Genomic DNA, 11,486 nt, shown 5'->3' with positions numbered 1-11,486 from the left:
CATGGAGAGGGTCCAGAGGAGGGCCACCCGCATGATCAAGGGACACCAGGGCAGGCCCTACGAGGAGAGGCAACGGGACCTGAACCCTTTCAGCCTCCACAAGAGAAGGCTGAGGGGAGACTTGGTGGCTGCCTACAAACTGGCCAAGGGGGCCAGCAGGCATTGGGGGAGTCCCGAGCACTACCGGGGGTAACAAGGAATACCGGTCACAAGCTGGCAGAGGGTAGATTCAGACTAGACATCAGGAGGCGCTACTTCACAGTCAGGGCGGCTAGGAGCTGGAACCAACTTCCAAGAGAAGTGGTGCTGGCTCCTACCCTGGGGGTCTTTAAGAGGAGGCTGGATGAACACCTCGCCAGGGTCGTTTGACCCCAGTACTCTTTCCTGCCCATGGCAGGGGTCGGACTAGATGATCTGCTCAGGTCCCTTCTGACCCTACCTACGACGAAACTATGAGGGCGGCCGCTTCCCACTCGTCCCGGGGGCGCGGGTTGGACTTGCAGCCTAGAAACCGAGGTGTGCGGTGCATGGCAGAAGCCGGGAGTGCAGACAGCGGCTCCGATCCCTAGTGCCGATCGCTCCGTGCCTGTGCGGATAGGGGGGCAGTGGCGCTTTGCTAATAAGGGCTTGCTCTGGCTTGGGAGGATAGCTTACCCGCCCCCGGTGCCAGGCCAGTCTCCCATCGCCAGGGGAAGGGAGGGAGCTGGAAGGCGCTCAAGCAGGCCGCGGCTTGGGCAGCCTTTTCTAGAGGAGCCGACGGGCTGGCCAGCTTCTCGGGCTCCCCCGTACTTCAGCCACGGGGGCAGGGACGTGGCCGATGTGGGAGCTGAGCTGGGAGCCAGCAGGGACCCTCGTGATCTGCCCTGGCGTGCACAGACCACAGGGTTTTATCTGGCCGCTGCCCGCGTGCTGGTGGTGAGCAACCTTGCCACGGGCTGGGCGAAGGGGCTCGGAGTTGGAGCTCGGGGAACGCCTCCAGCCCTGGGCTTTATCCCCCGGCCCCGTCGGGACCCGCCCGCGGAGGCTGTCGTGGCTGAGCGCGGCTGTGGTCTTCCGCGCCGCTTTGCCGTCAGCCCATCCGTTGCAGCCCTGTTCTTCGAAGGCGGCGGGGCTGCCCGCTTTGGGCTCTTTGAGATTTCGGCAGTGACATTTTTGTGCTGCCTCCTCCTCACTTGGGGCGGGCGCCGGGGAGGGGGCTGCGACAAAAGGTTATTTGTCATTTATTAACCACAACTTTTTCCATCCTTGGCCATGCACGGAAAAAACACTTTTTTTGCAGCGTAACCGCAGCCCCGGCGCTAATTGCTGAAGAACGGAGTTTCTTATTTTGGAAACTGTGTTGCTGGGATGGAGCGTGCTTGTCTGTGATTGGCCTGCGCGGGGAAGGGCACGGGGAAAAAAAATCCCCGACCTGCCGGGGTAGAGGCGGCTTCACCACCACCTGCACGAGCACAGCAGCCCTGGGCACCGCACGCTGCTCTGGGTCCCGGTGGCTCAGGATGAGGCAGTTCTGCCCCTGCCCAGGCTGGCTGGTCCCTAGTCTGAACAGCCTCCCTGCCCCTCCAGCTGAGCTGGGCAAGGGGTTTTATTACCATGGGTCAGGGAGCTTCCCCTGATGCCCAGGTGCATCCCCGGCTCTCGGCGCTGCGCAGGACTCTGCAGCCGGGCACTGCCGCGCCGTGGGGGCTGCCACATCCCCTGCCGCACCCTCTGGCACTTGGCATAGTTTGCACAGATCGCTTCCTCCAGCTCCGGCCGCCTGGGGCATGAGTTAGGGGAAGGACGAGGGCTGGAGGTTTGGGAGGCTTGTTAATCTCCTCCTCCAAAATAGCGAGAGGACTTCTCCTGCTGAGCTGGGTGGAACTACGCTGGGGATGAGTTTGACCCCTGGTTTAAACCCCCTCTCCTGGCTGCAGGGAACATTTTCTGAGGCTTTCCCATTACGGCCAGCGCCGATGGCGAGTCGCGAGCAGGGCAGAAAATCTTCCTGGTTTGGAGTCCACATACAGAGGTTATCCTCAAAAGGACGGGGCTTTTGCAAGTTGGGTGCAGTAGAGATCAGGTCCTGTCTGGTGGCAGGGTATTTGGGGCAATCGACAGCGCCGGGGGTGGGGGGTAACCTTTCTCTCTGTGCTTTTTGCACGCAGGAATAGGGTGTAGGGCCAGGCTGTAGCCCAAAGGTGGCTGCTTTCTTGCCGGGGTGGCGCGAGTCTTGCCTGACCGGCTGCTGGGGAGGCAAGGTGTGAGCGTCTCGGAGATGGGCTGCGCACGTAACTTGGGTTCAGTTCCTGGAGGACGGGAGCCCACATCAGAAGAACCACAGCTGACGGCAGCAGCAGTCGGGTAGAGAGCGCAAACCTGGGCACTCGGCCACTTGTCCAGTTGGCCCTCCGGCCCATGCCCGCGGCGCTGTCCAGGAGGCCTTGGGCCGTGCCCGGAGGCCTGCAGGTGTCAAAGCCCGCAGCCAGCTCCTCTCCTGCAGCCTTTTCAGCCCCCCTCGAGGTGTGTTGTGTGCAGTCGCCTGGGAGCAGGACGCCAGCGCCGGTGCCTGTACGCAGGGGAGGGACGGGGCCCGTGGGTGGGCTGCCAAGTGTCGCTCCGTCGCGCCAACCGGTTCGGGATGGACAGCGCGAGGCTGGGAGCTGACGTCAGCCTCGCCGTGCTTCTCCTCTCGGGCTCAGGATGTGGTTGTGTCGAGGCAGAGCGCTTGCTTCGGAGGTAAATATTTATGAGTGTCTGCGCAGACCGGGTGGGATACAAACGGAGGCCTCCCGGCTCTTCTTCCTCCCGGGCAGGGGGCCAGCCTTGCCAGCCTGCACGGAGGTTGCCCTCCCTCCGCCTCCCAGAGTCGGCTCTGTAGCTGGCTTAAAATGGAGCTCTGTAAATCGGGAGCCATCTTTGTGCCCTGTGGATGTACAGCACCTAGCGCTGGGGCACTCAGGGATCTGAGACCTAACATGTGCTGGCATCTTTTTCTTTGCTGTTACGGGCTTGACCCCAGAGTCACGGCGCGCACACCTCTGGGAGCTCTCCGCCGCGGCCGTGCTCTGGCTGGGCACGGAGGAGGCGGGTGCCCCGGGCCGGCAGCCCTTGATGAAAAGGCATCCGTCGTCTGCGGGGGTGGAAGCAAACGGGCTTGCCGCTTTTCTTGCGGTCACTCTGTCCCGGGCTGGAGGGCCCCGGCTTTGTGCCGGCGAGGGCAGGGGTGTCCAGGCCTCTGTCATGGTTTTGGGGTCTCTGTGTCCCAAGAGGAAGATCACCAGGCCCGAGCCTCACCCCATGATGCCTGCCTGGCTCCATAGGGAAGCTGCGCGCAGGCTTTTCCCCGCGGCCTCGGCGCTGAACCACGCTCTGCCATCCTCAGCTGCCTCTCCCACACTTCAGCATTTTCTTTTGTTCCTTCCCCTTTTTTTTTTGTAATGAAACACAGGGTGAAAAAATAACCAGCTCTTCCCTTTTCTGTGTACCCAGGGGACCTCTGGGAAGGAAGGAAGGGCTCTTGATTGGGGGAAAAAAAAAAAAAAAAAGAAGCATTTTTTTCACTCCCCCAGATTTGGAAAGCAGGCAGGCCATTTGGGGTGGGGAGGGTGTGGGGGCTCCTGCAGCTGGCAGGCCATCTCGAGATGCTAAAAATACTGGCGTTGGGAAAGGAGCTGGCCTCGGGTGTGGGCGACTGGACCCTTCCCGTTGTCCTGTTCCCGGCTGGCTCCGGCGTGCTTGTCAGCACATATGTTTTCCTGCTGTTTCGCTAGATGCAGAATATATGGGGAAGTGATTTGGGAGGAGTAGCTCCGGTGGAGCGGAGCGCTGCACTGCTCTCCGCACCTCGAGGCTCTGCTCCAAACCCTGTGGAAGTCATTGAGGGGCTCGTGGCTTACTCTTGGTCCTGGGCCCTTCCTAGAGAGCCAAGTCTCAGCCTTGCCTCCTGCCAGCCTGTAAGAGAGTCCCCCCCCAGTCCTGGTTTTCCGTGCCCAGAGCAGGCTCGACGCCCCCGAGGCAGAGGCAGCCCGGGGAGGGGGTCGTCCTGGGACCTGGAAGGAGCTGGCCAGGGCTCTCTAAACCCTGCTTCCTGCCCTGGCAGGTGTGGGGCAGTGTCCGTAGCAGGGGCAGCCCTTGCTGCCGGTCCTGGCTGGCGGGGCGCTGGCACCCGGCCTGGCCGGCAGGGCCAATTCCGCCCAGCTCAGCCCCTCTGGGGGACCCGCACAGATTGACCCGTGATCTTTTCACCTTCCCCGCCGTTTCTTTTGTCCTGACTTCCCTCCGCGGCCCGCTGCAAGGGAAACGGGGTTCGATTCGTACGTGCCAAGAACATTCCCCCCCAAGCCCTCTCGCCCACAAAACGCGCCCCGCGCGGGAATGAGAGCGCCTCCCCGTGTTTCCGGAGGGGTCTCCTGCATCCTGCCGGCCGCCCCGCGGCTGCCAGCTGCCCACGGTTGCCTCTCCGCCAGCGCAGCAGGCCCATCCCACGGCCACATCTGGCGCAGCGGTGCACGTGGCATCAGGAGCCCTGCCTCTCGCACGGCCCCCGAGATGCTGCCCCGGTTGTGCCAGGGCAGGTTGGCAGCCTGTCTGGGCTCCAGCGCGGGTAATGACATCCTGTCAACCTGAATTCTTCCTGTGGTTTCGGCGAGGTGCATTCTTCTTCGTTTCCTGTCTCAGCCCTCCACGTGGCCTTGCGACGCGCCGCGTTCAGCTGCGGCTCCGAGTCGCTCCTGACACGGCCGCGTGACAGCCGGGGCGAAAGACGGATGTGACAAGACAAGGCATGACGCCTCCCCGATTGCTTCGGCTCGTGACATTTGGGGACCTCGGGTCTAAGCCTCCTGCTTTGCACCGCGAGAGCCGCGGGAAGGGCGTTTCGATGCAGCCTGGGCTGGAGAAGCCCTGCTGCGTACCCAGCCCTGCTCCCCTCCGCCCGTCCAGGCCTCTTCCTCACCCAAATTGCTGGGATTGCCGTACATAAACGGGCCGGATCAAGCTGCCGCGGTTGCACGTGGATGTCGCGTTTGCCTCCTGCACTCTTTGCTGATTCCAGGAAGCTATTAAGGCCGCCCGTGAGGGAAAACACACTCTTAAAATAAAATAAGAAACCTTTGGCAAAATCTTCTGCCGACGTCCAGGACGTGAACGGTTGTGCCAATGTGGGCAGCGTAGGTTAAAAGGCCTCTCGTTTCTTCGCCTTCCCCTCCCCCTCCTTTCAAGAGAGGGAGAGGGACGCTATAAAAATATTACACGAAGTGGCTGATAAGTGATGGGAACGAGGAAGGGAAGTTGGTGTGTCAGGGCTGTTTTGCTGAATGCCCTTGTTTCACGAAGACTTTTGAGAGTGATAACGCCTTGTTCAAACACAGCAGGCGTGCAGTAGATATGAAGGGATCTCTAGAGGGGAGATAAGTTTTCTTTATGTTCAGGGTGTTGGTAGAAAGCCTGAGAGAGGCTTGTCATTGGCCTGGGCGGACGTTTTGTCTCTTCCCTTCTGCCCTTTTCTCTGTTCCCAGATGCTCGTGCTTGTTTGCACGGGGCGCTGCTTTGCAATAGCTCTTCTGCCCTCGGTCTTGGCGTGCATCGTTCTGGGTTCGGAGCAGGGGCTGAACGGCCCGCGGCGCGTGGGGTGGAGGGCATGCAGAGATCCAGGTACCAGCCATCTCCAGGGTCCCGGGAGAAAGCGAGTATGTGGACATCCATGAAAGATCGGCACGACGCGTGCCCACGAGAAGGGTGAATGGCAGGTGCCCGGGCAGCGTTGGTTCGGCGAGTCCGTAACCTCAACCCTGGGCGTTCCTTGCAGCACATCAGCGAGCGGCAGGTTCACGCCCTGGCGCCTGCGCTCAAAAGCCCAGTTGCCAAAGCCCAGATTTGCTTCAAGGTCTGCAGAAACAGTCAGTGCAGCCAGTGGCAAAACTAAATATTTGCTCTGCCACTTGAGTGCTCAATTGGCTGCAGCCTGTTATCCAGATGGAGAGCAATCGCAGAAGGACACAGCTTCCAGGAATGCTGGAGCCCAGTACCAGTGCCTTGAACTGGCCGGCGTATTAGCAGCCCCCTGCATCCCCAGCTGGGCAATATACTCCGTGCAGCCCCCCCCCCGTATCCCCAACTGGGCAATATACTCCTTGCAGCCCGCAGCTGACGGAGAGTTGCCTCCGAGTGCAGGGCCGAGGCGTTTGGAGTAAGGGCATAGCCATTGCAAGCGGGCTGGCTGCCAAGTTGCTGACCCTGCGAGGGCTGGTGTGGTACGTGCATGGGACAGGAAATGGAAAGGCCTTCAGGTTCTGGGGGGCTGTGACTGTTTATACTTCTTGTGGTGGGAGATGGGCTATCCAAGCGGCGCGTGCACGCGTGAGAGCCTAGGCGGCGTGGAGCCTCAGTGGTTCCCGTGAGGCACCTTCCCTGGGGAGACGGTCCCACATCAGGGTGCCCAGCGCTCTGATGGGGAATGGGAGGCCGCCACCGCTCTGGAGCGGGCCTTGCCGATGGATCCACGAAGCACTCTTGTGCAGGATTTGCAAGAGCGCGGTGTCCGTGTCCCTCTCCGGCCTCGCAGGGTCAGCTGGAGGCGCTGTCCTTCCCACTGCTCGTGTGCTGGGGCGACCACACACGTTGCATCTGATCTTGTGTCTGCCGAGGCCCGGAGCAATGCTGGACAGAGACAGGATCAGGGTCTTGCTGCCTCTTACCCAGCGATGGGGGAAGCGAGTCCCCCCAGGTGGGTTTAAACCAGCTGGATGGTATCGCTGTGAAATAATTTGCACGGAGGTGCCAGCTACCTCCGGCTTCCCCGCCTCCAACCTTGCTAGTGTTTCTGCTGCCTTTCCCCAGGCCCCGACGCCCCCCTGGGATTGTATCACTCGCTCTTGAGGTTAACTCTTCTCTCTGAACTCCTTCATTTTGAAAGAACTGAGAAGAATCACAGCACAAGACTCCAGTCTAAAGCTAACCAGCTGAATGGCTGACATTCAGCCTCGATCAAAATGAAAGTGCATGTGGTTTTCAAGGCTTTCAGTAGTGAATATGTACTCATTCATACCCTGCCTACAGAGCAGGCCAGCCTCTGCCTTATTTATTGACGTTTTTATCAATGGACAAAGAGGGTTAGTCACATTCGAGTAATGCGGAGGAGCTTCTCGCCGTGCCCCGAAGACGGTTCTCATCGGTACAATTTTAACATTCAGCAGCAGCCCGTCGCCTTCCAGAGCACCACGGTGTAGTCGAGAAGAAATCCAGGCTCCGTTGGTTGATGTGGTCTGGGGTGTTTTGGTTTTATTTTTAGAATATATTTACTTCTCACTGCCCATCCGGCCTCTGTCTGAACAGATGAACCTTTGTGCGGGTCTTTGCTCTTCATCCAGCATTTCGGTGGCGCACAATGCTAGGTGTTGGTAGCCAGGAAAGCCCGGCCGCGTTGGGGAGAACCCGGCACTCGGAGGTGTTCGGCGAGGTTGCTTTGTTTCTGCCGGGCCTTGGTGGGAGCCTGCTTGTTCTTCCCTCTGTCCATGTGCGACGGAGGACGCGGGCTAGTGTTTTATACGCAGGTAAAAGGAGCTTTTGGTGTGCCTGGGGCTCTGCTGGGAGTCGAGGCACATCTCCCCAGAGACGCCTGGGGAAGTGGAGGCGCATCAACCCATGGCCTGAAGTCGGCACGTGTAGGTTCAGGTGCATTGAACCTCTCTGTAGCTGCTCCCTTGTGACCTCGGTTCACTGCAGCATAATCCTCCTTAGAGGACAGACAGCTGTAGAGAGCTCTGCCAGGCTTCACTCGCGCCTGTCCCTGACCTCCCGTAACTTTCCCCACTGTCTCCTGTAGAGACAGCTGGGTAGAGGACCCGGGAATCCTGCCTCGCCTTCCCTGCTGGAGACCAGCAGCTCGCCGAGTGATGCGAACCACGTATAGGTCACAGGGCATTGCATAAGGGCAGGGTTCGAAGAATTAGCTGGGGTTGATGTAACAGGTTTGCAGCACAGCACATGGGGAGGAAGGCCAGTCTCCACCGAGCCAGCGAGGCGTCTGTGCCAGCGCATGGCAGCCAGCTCCTGAGTAGACAGAAGCTTTTCCAAGAGCCAAAAATATCATTTGAGCCTTTACACACCAAAGCCATTGCTTCCTCGCAGCTTCCTCAGTGCACGGCCTGGCCTCCCGTGCTGCAAAGCAGCTTGGGGGGCAGGCGGGAGTTCAGGAGGATTGCCTCTTCCTCCCAGGTATACCGTGCTAGGCCTGCAGCAGGGTGCAGCTCTTCCCGTGGGCAGTGGCAATTGGGGTGCTTAGAGCAGATTGGATGAGAGACAGCGCCACAGAACACGGCTTGGCTTAAGGAAATTACTGGCCCGTCCTATAGGGGAGGACTGCACAGCCGGAAGGGACTGCGCCAGCCTACGTATAATGCAACATGCACCGGGCAGTTTCTGCATTGAGCCCGTGGAAGAAACTGGGTGGATTTCAGTGCTGCAGAGGCCAGGCTTGTACAACAAGCCAAGCGCAGCAAGGAGGGCCCCCATCTCCCTCCCGTCCTTGCTGGCCCAGCCCTGTGCTGCAGACGGGGCCGGTTGAGCAGTCCTGAATGGGTGGGTGCTGCCATGTTCCTCTTGCCTGTCATTTAGTCCCAGGTTGCAGCAACGAGCGGAGTGAGTCAAGCAGGTGTCTGTGAGACAGGCTTCCCTCCCTCTTGGTAATGCCAGCAAGACGCAGCACGCTCCTGCTCTCTGCCCTGTCTGGCTGCAGAGCTGTTGATTGTTCCCTTGGCTGCCGCGGCTTTCTCCATGCACCGAGGCTCTGTCTGTGCCTGTAGTGTGCGGGGGATGCTGTGAATGCAGCCAGGAGAGCTTGGCCTGCCCAGTCGAACCCACTGGGACTTTCCGTCCAGGGCCTGGGATTGGCCTGGTGACTGGAACGAGGGAAAGGCCTGAGGGAGAAACCCCAGGGACAGGAGGAGCAGGGAGGCCAGAAGGAGGGAAGGTCACAGAAGGGGTGGAGAGGGGAATAGGAAATCTTCCTTCCGAGCTGCCAGTGAATGGGAAGCCAGGCTCCCTGCTGGTCGCCGCAGACCCCAGCCTGATCCTCCCTGGCCTGGCCGGCTAGCCCTGGGACAGCTGGGGATGGTTAACAGGAGCAAAAGCAGAGGGCCATGGGGAAGGAAGCCAAGGGAAGGAGCTGGAGAGAAGGGGTGGGGAAGAGAGGGAAGGGGGCTGGCTGCCGGGCCTTTCGAAGTGGGGGCGTGTGCATTTGGGGGGCTCAGGGGGGGATTCGGGGCTGTCCTCGCACTGTGGGTGACAGGCCCTGGGGTGTCTAGCCAAACTCCTTGCCCCCCAAAAGCCTCCTGGGCTCCTGCCAAAGCCCATGCAGAGGAGCGGGGTTGGGTGGCAGGGTAGTGCCAGCTGGGCTCCCTGCCTGCGGCAGCCTGTGGCCAAATCCTCCTGGCTGAGGGACGGCTGTAGACCCTGTCCAGACCGGCACAGGCATCTCCCATCGACAGAGCAGCCAGACGCCGCCCAGCCGATTCCCCTCTCGCTCTGCCCAGGCCTTCCTCCCCGTCAGGGGCGTCCCGGCTTGCCCGCTCGGGGGGCCTCTCCCAGCCACGTCTCATGAGACGCTAGCAAGGGAAGAGAGGGCGCCGCTTATTCCTTTCCTCCAGCGCCTCCAGGAGGGAGATCGCCAGCCCTGGTCACACGGACCTGCCGCCATCGGCCTGGGCTGCGAGGGCAGAGGGGGAGATGCTGGCACAGGGGGTCTTGTAGCACCCAAGTGATGTGGGAGCACAGATCCCACTCAAGCTCAAAGGAGACGGGGAGCCCCAGAAAGCCCCGAGCGCGGCGTGCAGGGCTTGGCTGTGGACGAGCAGGATCGTCTCTCGGCGCTGTGCGGTGTCCACCGTCCAGCTCTGCCTGGGGAGCCCCGGCCCCCCCACATCTGCCCGGCGCCTCTCGGGCCATGATGGCCAGCAGCATCTTGGCACCTGAAGGATGCGGGAGGTCTTTCCTGTTGCATAATGGCCTGGAGGCCTCTGCTGCTCTCTGAGATTTACAAGCAGCTGCAAACTGGCTCGTATCCGTTGCGCTGCCTCTGCCTCGGCAGCATGACTAAGGCTGGAGCTGAAAGAGCACGAAGCGGGGAAATCCCCAGCCCCTCCTGGCAGAGCGCGGCCTTGCTGCCACCACCCCACAAAACGGCCCCGTCCGCTGCACCTCGCTCAGCCTTTCCATGATGTGGGGCGTGCCCCCCACCCAGGGGCTGGGCACGGTCCCATGCTCCTGGCCGGTCGGCCACGGCAGCACGTGCCCTCTCCGCACACGCTGCAAGGCCCCCGCTAGCCTGTCCCGCTCCCAGGGAAATCACAGGTTTGCCACGGACTTTGCAGGTGAGACGATCAGACAGCCCCCAGCAAGGCTTTCGTCCTAATCTTTGGGGCCGGACAGACAAACAGCTGCCAGCATCTCTGATCGGGGGATCCCTATGCTGTACGGGATCCTCTATACTAGGACGCATCTGCGGGAGATTTTGAACGAGAAAGATGCTGTTTAGAGAAGCAAGCACAGGGCCTGGCTCTTTCTGATGATCGCAGGCAGAGGCTGCAGTGAGGGTGGTCATGTAAGGCCCCGGGGGGATGCGTCCGTGCACCCTACTCCACGTGCGCCCCTCGGCTCTTGTTCGGCTGCAACGCCTGCACAGACGCAGCCTCCCCAGGCAGGGGATCGCCGTACTCCCCGACGGCAGGGTCGTTCTCCACGCGTTTCTAGCCTTGCCCCTATCCGCAAACAGGCGATGTCGCGCCAGCGACTCCGTGTCGGGCGCAGGGCTCGCCCGAAGCATCCCGAGAGCGGGGCACACGTGGGGGAAAGCGCTGTTGCACCGAGCACGGTCCGAGCCTCGTGGGCACCGTGTCCGATGGGGCGAAGCTAGGCTCGGTGTCTGCCGCAATCGCTGGCTTGCCCCGAATGGTTTTGATGAAACCACGTGCATTGCGTTTCGCGTTCAAGAACAGGGGGGTGCGCTTCTGGGTTCCCCCCCCCAGGCGTGCGTCGCGTCGCGTCTCGGCGAGGGCCTGTTGGGTGCACGCGCTTGTCGCTTCGGCCGGCGGGAGGGGGGACCTCTCGGTGGCTCTCGGCGCGGCGGGAGAGCTCCCTCCCCGCTGCTCTTCGAGGCGGATGGACGCTTTCCACGCGCCCCGTCCGCAGTAAACACCAGCAGGATGGAAAGTAAACAGCCGAGGGGCTGCGGTGGTGTTTGGTACTGAAGACTTTCAAGCCGGAAATTCAGCAGATTCTCTCTGCTCTCACTGAAGCAGCTCAGCCTTCAAAAGCAGGGAGTACAGCTGTGACCTTGGCTTGACCTTGAGCGCGTTTCCAGCCCGACCACAGAGCTGCCACTTGGTCTGAGCTCTCATCTCTCTCTCTCTTTCTATATTTGGTAGGTGCGGGCAAAAAAGCTCCGCTTCTCCCTCCTTGCCAGTCCCCCTCCTTCGGATGTGCCCGGCCCAGGCGCGGCACAGCGCCTT

General features: G+C 61.1%; 1 protein-coding gene across 6 annotated transcripts in view; it reads left to right on the top strand.

Annotated features, from left to right (window-relative positions):
• The window catches only part of SH2B3 (SH2B adaptor protein 3), a 67,205-nt gene that overhangs the window by 35,254 nt on the left and 20,465 nt on the right, over nt 1–11,486 (top strand). The gene's annotated exons all lie outside the window — the stretch shown is intronic.

This window comes from Alligator sinensis, unplaced genomic scaffold (assembly GCF_000455745.1).
Source record: "Alligator sinensis unplaced genomic scaffold, ASM45574v1 scaffold628_2, whole genome shotgun sequence".
Taxonomy (NCBI): Eukaryota; Metazoa; Chordata; order Crocodylia; family Alligatoridae; genus Alligator; species Alligator sinensis.
Note: the sequence above shows the minus strand (reverse complement) of the source record. Positions and strands in the feature narration are given on the sequence as shown.